The sequence below is a fragment of the Haemorhous mexicanus genome, chromosome 27 (assembly GCF_027477595.1).
Source record: "Haemorhous mexicanus isolate bHaeMex1 chromosome 27, bHaeMex1.pri, whole genome shotgun sequence".
Classification (NCBI taxonomy): Eukaryota; Metazoa; Chordata; class Aves; order Passeriformes; family Fringillidae; genus Haemorhous; species Haemorhous mexicanus.
This window is the reverse complement of record NC_082367.1, coordinates 6382416-6396271: the sequence shown is the minus strand read 5'-3', so window position 1 is coordinate 6396271 and position 13856 is coordinate 6382416. Positions and strand designations below refer to the sequence as shown.

Sequence of the window (13856 nt, the reverse complement as noted above, 5' to 3'; positions counted from 1 at the left end):
CTTCAAGAGATTATTATGAAGAGCCACATTCAAGAAGACAAAACCTTATTCTTAAAGCACAGATGCTTCTGAAACAAGAGATCGCACGTTTTTAACAGCACATTGCCAACCGCTTATAATGAATAAGCAAAACGAGGGGAATCAGGGTGGTTTTTTTCCTTTTTCTTTGGAGCTCAGAGGGAAGGGGCATTCATGGATGTGGTAGCAGAGCCAGCTCTGCACTTCTGCAGGGCTGTGGAGCTGGTGCTGGTCGGTGTGTGGGGGGAGAAAACAGAGTAAAACCTGAGAAAAACCCATCAGAGCTCCTGTCCTCCCCTTCCAGCGTTAATGGGAGGGATACGAGTCCACGGGAGCTGCAGTGGGGGATGGTGCTGGCGGAGGGGGTGGGGAGAACCGAGCGAGGCCTTACAACCATCAGCAGCTCTTGTTCTTGTTCCTTTCAGCCTTAGCAGGAGGATGTGAAGCTCATGGAGCCGGCAGCGGGATGGGGTGGGGGGGAAGCAGCGCACGATCATAGTTTAGCTTTTGTCCTCTCTCCGCAGGGTTAATAGGAGGACACGAGTGTCACCGGGAAAAGGGCAGGGCCAGGGGGGCACGGCGGGGATCACAGTTCCCCGCAGGGCTACCGGCAGCGTGTGCTGGGATTTGTGGGGTCCTGTGCGAAGTCACAACACCCGCGGGCGAGGTGTGAGGGGGAGAACACCGGGCAAACTTCCCTCAACGTGGCGGCTCCGCTTATCCAGCACGGCGAGCCCGGGGTGCCCCGCGGGTGGGGCGAGCCCCGGCCTTATCTGTGGGGCGCAGGGAGCGCGGCTCCGCGGCCGGGGGCAGGGAGGCAGCGAGGGAGGGAGAGCCCAGGTGCGCTGAGAGGGAAGGGGGACACAGGCGGCCCCGTGGCCGCTCTGAGGGCGCTCCCTGCCCGCAGCGGCAGCGCGGGGCTGAGGCGCGACCTCGGCCCCAAAACAGGGGAAAGTTTCCCCAAACTTTGGCGCGGGGGTCCCGTCCCCCCTCAGCGAACCCCTCACGGCGCCCCCCCCCTCAGCGGCTGTTCCCGCCCCCGCCGCAGGGGGAGGGGGGCGCTGTTCCCGGCTCCGCGCCGCGTTTTCCCGCTCACCCCCCGCTCCCCGCGCCTCCTCACTCCTCCGCGCCTCCGGATCCCTCCGCCGCCGCCGGCGCTGGGGCTTTTTCACCTCCCCCACCCCCACCGCTTCATCCCGATTATCCCGCCCGAAGCTGCGGGGAGGATGCGGGAAGGGAAACGCTTCTCCCACCCTGTTCCTGTAACGGGGTCCCGGCTACAGGGACTACGGGGCGGAGCCTTTTTCTGAGTGAGGGAGAAGAGGCGGTTTGGACTACTTGGCGTTCCTGCCACGGCCTCGGCGGAAGGAGCGCGCTTGAGCGAGAGGCTGTGCGGTACTGCGGCTCTCCTCAGCGCTTCCTGGAAACTCCCGCTTAGGAGCGAGGGGGGGCGTGAGCGAAAGAGTCCCAGGCCGGGAATGGGAGGGGGGCAGGGCACAGCCCCCTCCCCGTGCCCGGACGCCCCCCGATCCCGCTGACACCCCTCTGACCGACACTTACCCCCTTTTCCTGTGCAGATAGAGCAGGGAGAAGTAAGGGATAAACTCCCTCGTAACCGCCGTGCGGGCTGGTGGGGGCTGAACCCCTTTTCCCCTCACAATCTGGAGGGTGAAAGGCCTGACTCCCCTTTTCCCCTCATAACCTGGGGTCTGGAAGAGCAGACTCCCCCTTTTCCCCTCATAACCTGGGGTCTGGAAGAGCAGACTCCCCCCTTTCCCCTCGCAGCCTGCGGTCTGGAAGAGCAGACTCCCCCTTTTCCCCTCATAACCTAGGGTCTGGAAGAGCAGACTCCCCCCTTTCCCCTCGCAGCCTGCGGTCTGGAAGAGCAGACTCCCCCCCTTTTCCCCTCATAACCTGGGGTCTGGAAGAGCAGACTCCCCCCTTTCCCCTCGCAGCCTAGGGTCTGGAAGAGCAGACTCCCCCTTTTCCCCTCATAACCTAGGGTCTGGAAGAGCAGACTCCCCCCTTTCCCCTCGCAGCCTAGGGTCTGGAAGAGCAGACTCCCCCCTTTCCCCTCACAGCCCGGGGTGTGGAAGGGAAAACCCCCATTTTTTTCCTCACAAGCTGGGAGCGCCCCTCTACCCCCAAAACTGAGGGCTGGGGAGAGGGGGAACGCAACGGGGTGGGGTGGGGGAAAAGAGCCCGGCATGGCCGGGGGACAGGGGGAAGAGATCCCCCCAAAAAGAGCCCCTTTTCCCCCGAGTTCCTTGGGATGGGGGCGATCTCTGGATCCGGGGGCCTGGGAGCGGGCTGAGGTAGCGCGGGGGAGGGGAGGCCGGCCTGGTAAATGCAAAAGGCTGGTACAGAAGCGTTTTAGCACAATCGGGCTGGAAAGCTCCGACTGCAACGGGCTGAGAACAAAAAAAAAAAAAAAAAAAAAAAAAAAAAAGAGAGAGAGAGAAACGTGAAAAGGCTCCTTTGCTGCCCTCTGCCTGCCGAGGCTGCGGGGGAGCCCGGCCGCCTCCGAGGCTGGCGAAGGGCTGACATTGCCCGAGTGAAAAAACGGAGGAATCCGGGCCAATTCGCACACCTGTGGTGCTTCCACACAATCAGTTAAGTTGGAAAAGACCTCTGAGATCATCGAGTCCAGCCCTTCCTGGCTCTGGATGCACTGAGTTGTCCTTTTTCCCACGTGTGGACGTGCTTCTCTTCACCTCGCTTCCAGACAACTTCAGTAGAGGTAAAACTCCTTCCCGTTAGACTAGGCTGAAGAATGTCTCCAAGCCCAAGAGGGTTTTGGGGTTTGCACTTTAATACTTGAATTATTTAATGACACAACAGTACAAATGCCTAACACATGTAAGCCACGGGGAAAAAAAAAAAGGAAAAAAAAGTGGAAAAAACAGGAGGGTAGAGCGAGTGTGCTGATAAATGCCTGTGATACACAAACACGGGCAGTAAATACCATGTGGTTCATTAGATATGGGCTGGGGTGATCCTGCCTTGCAGTTAAAGGCCTCTCACTTCCTCTGCCTTCTCCAGATTGGTGCCTTGTACCAGCTCCTCTCCAGCTCTGGGGGTTTTCAGTTTGCAACCCTTTAAATGTGGAGCTGTTGATCCTTTCTGGTGTTACAATGCTACTCTTTGATGCCCAAAGCCCCTTCCTCTACTGAATCCACAAGTTTCAGGGATGCTGGGACTATGCAGGAAAGGCAAGCAACATGTAATGAAATTATGTGGAAGAGAAAGGTCCATTAGAGCAAGGAGATACCCGTAAATCCTGTTAGCAGCCAAGTATTTCCATAGAAATTTCCTGATTTTCGATGCCCAGCACCTTTCCTATCCATTTCCTTAGCACCATTCCTAAATCCCTGCGTGCCTTCATTTACAAACCTAAACCCCAAATGCAAATTGATGGGGGAGGATCTCTTTGAACTCCTGTCTCCTTGGGTTTTAGCTCTAAATTCCGTAGTTCAGGGTCTACTGGAAAGGGCGGCCTCCAGCTCTTGGACCAGGAATCGTCTCTTGGCTTTAGACTCCTGCAGTACTGCTCAGTTAAGGATGAGCTGTGTTAACATCTTTTAGTTATGTGCTCTTTGTTGAACTTTTATTCCTTTGCTCTTTGTACCCCAGTCAGTGCAGAACAGCTTGTAAATACATGGATTTATTCTGTCAGCCTCACACTGCTTCCCTTAAACATCAAAATATTAGAACACAAAAGCTCCCCGATTACTCGTCAGCAGATCGGTGACTTTACACACAGGCAGCTTTCTCTGGAGTAAATTAAAACAACTCCTTCAAAATATTTGAGCTAAGGTGGATTGTTTCCAGATTCCCAAGAACTGTGTGGGACAATGTGCCCAACACCAGGATCCTCAGAGCAGCTGCAAAAGGTAAAGATACATCTTGGGTTCTGCAATTAAGTCCAGATTAATTATTCTGGATTCATTTTGTTCAGTTAATGATGTTAATTGCCTGCCTGGCAGACTGTTTAGAATTTGGAACCATTTAATTTACTGCTACATAAAGATTTAGCAGTTGGGAGGGATTTTTTTGATAACAGATCTAATACAAATCCCTGTCCAGCCTCCCAGTTGTGTTGGCTCCCCAGTGCCAGGTGAGGGGCAGTGCTGCTTGGTTTGCAATTGTGCTTTAAGGGATTACTAGATCCAGGGCAGTATTTATACCTGCATTTTTAACATTCTGGCTGACAACATTTCATACTTTTAAAGTTATTCAAGTAACTCAATCCTAAGCAGACATTCTACGGAATCCAGAATAGCAGAATCCAGTAAAAAAGGTGTTAGTTTTATAAAGCTGACACATTTTAACTGGGGAAAGCTGGGTTTATGGGCCCAGAGTACTTGGCACTCGCTGCATTTGAAGCAGTATCACTGAAATATCACTGGAAGGCACTACAGGAGACCCTGCTTTTCGGCTTCCCAGCCTTTCTGCCAGGTCTCTGGCAGAGGATGAGGGAAGTTTACAGGAGTTTCCTAAATGGGAAAGGAAAGAAAAGTAATTTAAACAGTATGGTTGTGAATCAGAGGCTGAGGAAACGTTATGTGAAGGGAATCCCACTGTCAAGGAGAGAATCGCTCCTGTGTGTCTGTGCTCAAGTGGAAGCCCCAGCAAAGCTGCTGCCCAGTCACAGCTCCCACACAGTGAGGTGGAGATTCCAGGGAGATTATCCAGCCAAAGCAAACACGCTGGAGGAGTCAGGCAGGTGCTTTTGGAGGAGGAGGGTGTTTCAAACACACTCCTCAGCCCTCCACATGACCTGTCTGGCATCCAGCAAGGCTGAGTTAGTCCTAAGGCCAAAGGAGTAAAATGCAGGTAGAAGATAGAGGTGTCTCCTCTCCATGGCTGCCACAGAGAAAGCACAAGACAGCAATGAAATTTCCAAGGCATGATGCTCATTTTTCAAACACCCATTAGTAAAATTGTTTTCTTTGCTTTTGACAAATCGGTTCAAGCCCACACGCATCCTGCAGGATACATTACACTGGGGGCTTGAGCCTCTTTCATTTCCCAGACAGCTCTGTCACCCTGTTAGTGATCATCTACCAAAGCACTCCATTGCACATCCCTCATGACACAATAATTCCTAATATTTACACCCTTTGTAATGAATGGAAGATGCATTGATGGATAAGCCAGATACAGCATAAATATCAGCAGAAGTGGCTGAACTTGATTCACATTTTCTAGTGCTGTGCCCTCTTACAAATCTTTTTGCTGTTCTCCTGGCCTCAACAGATTTAGAATGGTATTTCAAAGACCACTGATGACACCATTCAGTAGCTGGCAAGACAAAGAATTCATGGATGGAGTTAATAAGGGAGATAAAAGCAGTCTGTGCCCCAAACCCAACATTTTCACAGTGCACGTGGGCTGGTTGTGTGAGCCAGATGCAGAGAGCTCCAGGGATGCTACGCCGCAATCCTACAGCCCTAATTCTTGCGCATTTAAGGCTGTATCTGATTAGGCATTTCTGTATTTTCCGAGTGTGTAATTATCTAGCACAGTATGTGCGAGTCATGGAGTAAACCCAGTTGGGAGTGGAGCACTGGGAAGGGGAGAAAAGGTCTGTATGTGGGTGGGTGGTTTTGTCCATGTCGGTGATTGCAGCAGCCTGTGGAAAAAAGCCTTTCCTGGAAAGAAACTGAGATGAAATCCCGCACTGTGCTGCGAGCAGTTATCACCTCCCTGTAGACCACGAATGGGTTGATAACTAGATCCCAGATCCTTGCAGGATCCTCATTAGGAAGAAATCCTTTACTCAGAAGGTGGTGAGGCCCTGGCACAGGGTGCCCAGAGAAGCTGTGACTGTCCCTGGATCCCTGGAAGTGTCCAAGGCCAGGCTGGACAGGACTTGGAGCCGCCTGGGACAGTGGAAGGTGTCCCTGCCATGGCAGGGGCTGGGATGGGCTTTAAGGTCCCTTCCCACCCAAGCCACTCTGTGGTTCTGGTGGTCTGTGATCCAGAGTACACCCTTGGGTACAGTCCCGAGCAGGTGACAGCTGAAGAAACAGAAGTTTCAGGCTTCTCAGATTTGAAGAATTAAGGAAATCCAAGTGTCCTTGCTGTAAATGCAAGGTAAATTATTCATATTCTCTCTCTCCCCCCTCTTTCTTCCCTCTAGTTCAGTTTTTCTTTTCATGCTTTAATCGTTTTGACACCAGGCTGTACAAAAGTAATTTAAAATTAACATGACTGACACTTGGTAGATAGCAGGACCCAGTGCAGGGCTGCACCTTCTACTGGGAACTGCGGAGAGGGCCTCTGGATTGGCTGCAGGACCTGAGGCAGCTGATGGGGACTAAGGAAAAACACGGCAAACAATTAATTTGCTAATTTAGTTTTCTGTTTAATTTGAGACCAGAAAATTGTCAGGCACTCATCAGCCCACGAGCAAGGCTGAGTGGACTCAGGGCAGTGCTGCACTATTGGCAGCAAGGAGGGGATGTGTTTGATTAGCCAGCAAAGCAATTTCTCCTGTGGTACCGGTGGCATTTCACAGCGTGTTTGAGCTCTGAGGTTCTGTGGTGTAGCTTTTGTGCCACCTCTTCCCAGTTCGGTGCATTTTGCACATCTGACAGTGGTCTTTTTCACTGGGAAGGAGGTGATGTGGAGGTGTGTGTTGCAGAACAGCTGGGAAAAGTTGTCACCTCAGACAGAACGTGCCATAGCCAGTCTCTAACCCGGTACTGCCACACGGTGCCTCGGTCAGCCGGGATGCTGACAAGGATAACTCTGCACACCGTGAGCATAATGGACCTGGATCGGGACTAATGTCCTTTGATGGGGAAAGAAATGCTCTAATTTGATTTCCTCCCTTCAGCTGCCGAGTGTGTAATTTCAGCTCTGTGCAGAGCGGGCCCTTTACGCTTGGGTTTGGGCCTATTTTTGATTGATTAAATTGAATTGTACCCATTTATTTCACGCATCCAATTCAGGATTTCACTAGTGGCTCGTCAGAGCGAGAACGTGCACATTTATCGGGAGTGAGAACTCACCCCAGCCCTCAATTTCCTCTGATGCCTTTGCCGGGATTTGGTGCTGTGGGGGCGAGTGGGTGTGTGAGGAGCTGGGAACGTGTGAAATCGAGGAGTTGGTTGCCAGCAGAGGGAGCGTGGGGCAGGGCCGGGTTCAGCGGGGAGTCAGGAGGCTGCAAACGGGACCGGCTCCCCAGGAAGCATCACACAGCTCTCTAATAAAATATCCCGAGACTGTTGCAGGATCGGCACGATTTGTTTCCTTAATCCAAATGAACCGAGAGATGGGATAGCGTTTGCAAATCTGGGACCTTCTTGGCCTCCCTAATTCACAGATTCCCTCTTCCCGGTTAAGTGATGCTCCCGGGAAGCCCAAGTCACTAGATGGTACTGTTGCTGTTCAATATTGACGCCTCCGCGGGCCAGCTCCTTGGGAAACTCGCATTTCTGTCGGGAGGGAAGGACGGCCGTGTAATTTGTGAGGGAGACGTGAGCGAGGAGCCGAGAAGTAGGTCAGAGCTGCTTCCTGGGATTGGGCTGTGGGAGGGGGAGCGGAGGGGTGGCAAAGATTTTGTCAGGGCTCGTTTGCTTCGAGGTTTGCTGCCCAGAGGGGCACAGGGTCAGGCCCTCATGTAAACTCTGTAAAATCTGGGTTTTGGTCAGCCTCACTCGTGGTTAAGCCCAAGCAGAAGGATGAGCCCTCTGTAGCCACAGCCTGGGGGAAGTTTTGTCACTCTCTGACCTCGGGACGGATCGAGTCACCTCCTGGCAGGAGGCAACACAGAAAATCATAGAACCATAGAAAGGCTGGTTTGGCTTGGAAGGAACTAAAGCTCATCTCGTTCCCCCCCCCGCCATGGGCAGAGACACCTTCCACTGTCCCAAGCCCTGCCCACCCTGGCTCTGGACAATTCCACGGATCTCCAGCTCTCCCCTAAAAGCCAGCCCGCAGTGAGGAACTGGTCACACAAATTCCTGGAGCACTCTGAAATCCCCCTGAGCTTTCCAATGACATCATTGCCCGGGTCCCATCCCTGTTAGGAGGTCACCAAGCTCTCCCTGGCCAGGGTAACAAACAGGTTATTGTGCTCTGTGCTGCAAACAAGCCCCGGCCCTCCCGGCTCCAGCCCCAGCGGAGAGCAGAGGAGCTGCTGCCTGCCCGGCCTGCGCTCGGGTTTCTGTTAGAGGAGAAAGTCAGGCCAATTAAATCAGGCAGCATTGAATCTCTAATTGACATAAATGAGACAGACAGACAGCTGGGAAGACTGGAAGGAGGGGAGGGGAAGGGGAGCAGGTGCCCTGGATGAGAAAGAGATGGAAATACACCCTAATAGTACCACAGCTTTCCTTAGTCTGTGTGTTTACATTAGCCAGCAACATCATGGAAAGTGTCTGAGCCACTGCTGGAGAGAAATTAGTGAAATAAATACAAGTTGCAACCATTATGGAGTTGATTAGAATGTTCCTAAAAATCTCCAAACAAACCCAAAGGAAAAAAATCACCCTCAAAAATACGTTTGAATTTTTGTAGTTAAATTAAGAAATCTAGTTTTTCCCATGCAGTTTGAACATGAGGCCTTGCAGCTGAACAATTACAAAATCATTTAAAATCATATTTGTTTAATTTTCCACATCTGAGCAGTGCTTGCCCAGGTATTTCCCCCTCTTCTTTGACCAGGGAGTGCTTTTTTGTCTTTAACAGACCTTTCAAACACTAATTTATACAGAAATAACTTATTTAAATTCATACATTTCAGAAGGATGAGGCACAAAGAGGAGGAACTCACCCAGGTCCCACCCGGCACTGCAGAAGGAACCAGAATTACCAGCCCTCGCTCTGCCTCGCCCAGGGTGTGCCCTGATGGAAACAAACTGTCGGACATTTTCTCCAAACACACCTCTGCTGCTGCACAGGTGAGAAGCGAAGCTGGGAAAGCATTCCTGAGTGGATGCAGGTAACAAGGAGGGGGGAAATACAGTTTTGTTGTGCTGGTGAATCCTCCAGTAGGAGGACAGAACAGCAATTTGGGATTATCTCTTACAAACCAACCCATATCTTAGTTTTAAAATAATCAAGATTTGCACATTGTGCTGTAAGAACCAGAAATGTTTTTCATTTACATTTCCAGAAACTTTTGAGATCTCTTCCCGAATATTTCAACACATTCTCCTTCCCCATTTTCCCAGCTGGGATAATTTTTTGCCAGCACAGGCAATTCTTCTCGGTATCCATGGGAATTGCCTCCATAATTAGACGTGCACCCAGTGCACAGATCAGAGCGCTCCAACCCAGCAGCTGGAACTAGGAGGCAGGTCTGATTAAATCTGCTCTGCCATGAGGAGAAAAGCCAGCTTTAATGAAACATCACAGGACTCCCTACCCTGCCTTTAAACAGGGCAGGAAAAGGGACTCCGGGATTACTTTGAGAGTGGCTGCTTGTGGTGTGCTCACAATTCACAGAGCAGAAAGCGAGCGCTGAGTGATCCAGGGCCTTGAAACTGGGGATCTGCCTCATTAAAAAGGGGCTGATTGCCAGCAGCTTATTAAAGGGGCTCACAGTCTGCCTTCAGAACGGCAGTGAAGGTTGGAGGGGTCAGCAGGTGCAGATGGAGGTTTTCTCCTTGATAGTTTCTCCTCAAGCCAGTGAGATCAGGGTCAGCTTGTAGAGGAATAGGCACCTGCCACCATCCCAGGCTGCTCCAAACCCTGTCCAGCCTGGCCATGGACACCTCCAGGGATGGGGCAGCCACATCTGCTCTGGACAATATTCATGGGAAGTAAATGATTTCTATTCCAGCACACCCGGTTCTGCAGGTACAATGTGCTCTTCAGGAAAGGGAGCTGGAGAAAGAGGCATACAAGTTCTTTATCATCAGTTGCTGCCTCCACTTGGTGTCACAAACCCCACGACTCCTGGGGGCTTCCCCTTTTAAGAAACAGAGCTGGGAGTTGGGGTGGAGCAGACGTTAAAATTCCAAGTGGTTTGGTGGGTGGGAAAAAAGTGACTTTTAACAAATACGCCGGGGCTGGGGGATCAAACAGGGCTCTGGTCTAGACAGAACCGCACTCCCCGCCTGCCTCAGAAGTTCATAGCACACCAGCTGACAGAATTTAGCATCTCGTTTCCCTAACAAGATTAAAATGCAGCTCTGTGTCCTGGGGTACTGACAGCCCCTCAGATCTCTCCGCATTCCAAGCCACGTTTCCTTTTCCACTGCTGGAGTCGCTCCCTTAGGAAAGGCGGCCCTGCGGACGAGCTGCGCTCGCGGATCCCAGCAATGCAGGTTGCTTTAGCTGGGGTTTGAACTCAGCCCTTCCTGCAGTTCTATGATTTGAATATCATTTTCACAACCCTCGCAAACAGCAGATGAATGAGAGATTCCTGGCTTTGAGTCAAAATCTGCGGTAATTAAATGTTTATAAAACACTTTAAGCATGCGAAGTGCTGTTGTAGACAAGGAACCAACAGATCTGGCAGATTGGAGCTGGATTTTAAAGCACACCAGCAAACAGAGCCCATTTCCCCCAATACATCTCTCTTTTAGAGCTGCTAGGAGAGGGTTATGGAAGCCATGGCCAGGTTCCTTTTATTACAGCCAGAATAAGTGAAATCAAAATAATTTTCTTTCATGTGAATATGTGTAATTCAGAAGTTTTCCCCTCTGTAAGAACTCACCAAGCAAAGGGTCAGCTTGCTGTTCAACTCAGAAAGGAACTACCCCGTGGGAAATAGAAATTGCTGCTACTTCTGATCTCTCACATAAAACTGGAGAGCTTCCACCTGTTACAGGTTTCTTACACCATCTGCTGTTTAAAAAGAAGATGGCATTGGAGCTCAGCAGCACTGAGAGCTTGTTTGATAAACCAGACGCGACACCAGCAAATCTGAAATGTTTCTGTAATTGCCACAATTCCTTTTTTTTTTTTTATTGGAAGCCCTGAACATGTTTTGAGTTGATCTTCATTATGAAGTGAATTATTTCTTTGCTAGAGGAAGCAGAATCCCAGTGAGCAGCAGCTGAATGTCAGGTCCACAACACTTCAGTTTTCATTTCCAGCCATGAGGCTGTTGTTTCAGCACCAACACAAATTTCAAGCAGTGTCAATGTCTCCAAAGCTTGGCCCAATGAACTGACTTAAAAATGTTTTCATAGGAGAGAACCATGGTCGCCCTGGGGTATGAGGAGCTCAAAGCAAATAATTCTTTCCATTAAAAATAAAAATATTGACCTTTTGCTGGCTGTGGAACAGAATAAACACTCTAACCAAGGATTCTTCTGCTGCTTCCTAATTGAAAGAGATACAAACTTTTATCCCAGGAAAAACAACAGAACCCAGGAGCTCATTACACATTTAAATTGCAAGACTCACAAATACTGTTCTTAGTTTTGGTTGCAGACATTTGTAATAACAATTTTTTCTAAAACAAAAAGACTTTTCTCCAAAGGGGTCCTTGGCCATTCACCCTGAGACAAGCAGGGGTTTAGACAAAAACCACCCAAAGCCTCCAAATCTAACACCAAACAGAGGTGGCAGCTCTGGGATTTTTCTCCAGTGTGATCCCATCAGCGCAGTTGCAGCATCACCCCCACCTCTCGCATTTCTCACCCCTCCACGCATCATTTAAAGTCAGTGGCTCCTTTTGTGAGCCGGCTCCTCACCCCGGCACTTTCCCTGCACTTCGACAAAAGAGACCTTTTACATGTCAATTTATTTTCAGACAAGCATATCTGAAAGGGAGTTTCCCTCCGGAGTCGAATTAGTATTAATGGCAGGTGTTCAGTGGCACACAAAGGGAGGGAGGCTGAGCCGAGGCACTAAGACAGCTTGATGTTTTAATAACCAGAGGCAAGGAATGGAGTGGCAGCGGACCTGCGGCTTCCCCGGCGTGAGTGAAGGTTTTATTCAGAGCCCCCATGTACTGCCGAAAGAAGACCTTGAAATATTTTAAATGTTTTCTTTGCCTTCAAAGAGGGATTAAATTGTTGAATATTCCATGAAAGCGCAGCATCCACCCCACATCCCGTGGAACTCACTCGCAGTCACCAAGTACTTCCGAAGCCTCCCGCAGCCTCGGGAAGCAGCCGTGGCCACCACGAGGAGGTGGTGGCACCCAGGAGGCCTCCAGCTGCACAGTTCACCATCCACCAGTGCCTGGAGATGCTGAAAAAAGAATTACATGGACTAACTCAAAGGTGGAAACTTGGAGAGGGATTTGCATTAAAGTTTAAAAAGTTAAAACCACAGATCAGTTGCTCAGTGAAGTTTCACTATGAAAAGGAAAGAGAAGGTGATTGCTGGAAAAGCCACTGGCCTTCAGTTTTAAACTGAATCTCGATGGGAATATTTCCCAGCCAAAATACATTTATTGATGCCCTGGTGAATTTGACAGAGGTCAGCAAGGGAAAGGCACAGCTACACAGTGGGAAAGAAGGGAAACATCCTCTCAGCTGGGTCAGCCCCTACAACAAAAAAATGGCTGATTTACACTCCAAAATAGGAAAATTTAACCTGTATTATACAGAAACAGTGTTATATAGAGCTGTTCAACATTTTTGGGCTCCTTGACTTTGGATCAATATGTTTTTTCTGCAGAGGTTATTTCCAGGTAGACTCAGCAGTTTGAGGCTGGATTCCGGGATTTCTGCTCCCTTGAGCTTTCATTCAGACCTGTGCAGGACAAAAGCTTAAAGATCAAATCCACTATTAAATACCTGAACTGACAGAAATAGCTTTCCTTGTAAAGATGTCCTAATGTATGGAAGTTAAATCAATTTTTTGCCTCTTTTAAAGCCAAGACAATTTGTGATATCCTGTGTATCCTCTTTGTCCCAAGTTACAGCTGAATGACCCCAAACTCCTGTAAGACAAATCACTTGGTCTCTCGCCGTCCCCAAGCAGGCATTAGATACCAAACTTTCACCTCAAATAATGCAATTTCAGTTAATATGACAACAGTATTTTGGCAAAGGTCAGGACAAAACCGGAAAAGGAAGGAGAGAGCCCAACCCATCACAAACACCTACAGCTCTCATATACAGAAAATTCACAAGTCCAATTTTATTGAGCACTGCAATTAAAAAAGTAACAGCACTTGGTTGATCTGGAACTAAAAATCAAGGCTTATTTTACTTATGGATAACTCAGGACAACACGGTTAAAAGCCCCCTGGAGAGGAAGGTGTAGCCCTTGTTCTCTCTGTTCTCCAAGGGGATGGGGGTTTCAGAAGCTCCAGCTGCACCAAGCACAAAGTTCTTCTGATTGGAGACACGAGGGTGGCAGAGAGGTTTGATGCTTCTGGTTTTGGGGTCTGACACCACAGGTATCGTCTCATGGCCAGGCAGAACCTGCAGCAGCTGAGGGCTGCTCTCCCCCTGCCCACACTGATCTGTACCTGGTTGTCCCCACAGCCCTGAGTTGTCCCCAGCTGGCCTCACACCAGCACATCACAGGGAGGATTAGCAAGGGCTGTAATGTTTTTCCTGACTGATATTTGAAAACATTTGCAATTTCATACAAATAACCAATTATCCCCCAAACCAGGACAAGTACTTGGTTTAAGACCCCCTAAACCCCAGGGTTTAAGAGCACTGATCCCCACCCACCCATGGTGGGTTGGCATCCAACCCATCCACCACCCCAGACCTTCTCTCGAAACATAATGTAGGAAATATTCTGAAAATCTGTGGAGGTTCCTGCAACACCCAAAGGGACTGAGCCCAGCTCCAGAAAAATGTGATTATTGTATTGGTTGCAGGTACCTACCATGTGCACAGCACTGGCACAAGAGTCACTGTGGAGTTGTAGGGAACGTCATGCCACAAGTATTTTTAAGGAAG

At 49.8% G+C, this 13856-nt stretch overlaps 1 long non-coding RNA gene across 4 annotated transcripts; it reads left to right on the top strand.

Moving 5' to 3' along the window:
• The first annotated feature begins 2246 nt into the window (after window positions 1-2246).
• On the top strand, window positions 2247-12263 carry LOC132338655 (uncharacterized). Of its 4 annotated transcripts, none has more exons than XR_009489502.1 (3): window positions 2247-2758; window positions 8774-8930; window positions 11864-12263. It is a non-coding gene; the product is annotated as an uncharacterized LOC132338655 (long non-coding RNA). The 4 variants fall into 4 exon arrangements; XR_009489503.1 differs by having other exon boundaries at window positions 10808-12263; XR_009489500.1 differs by having other exon boundaries at window positions 8774-12263.
• Window positions 12264-13856: the final 1593 nt, after the last annotated feature.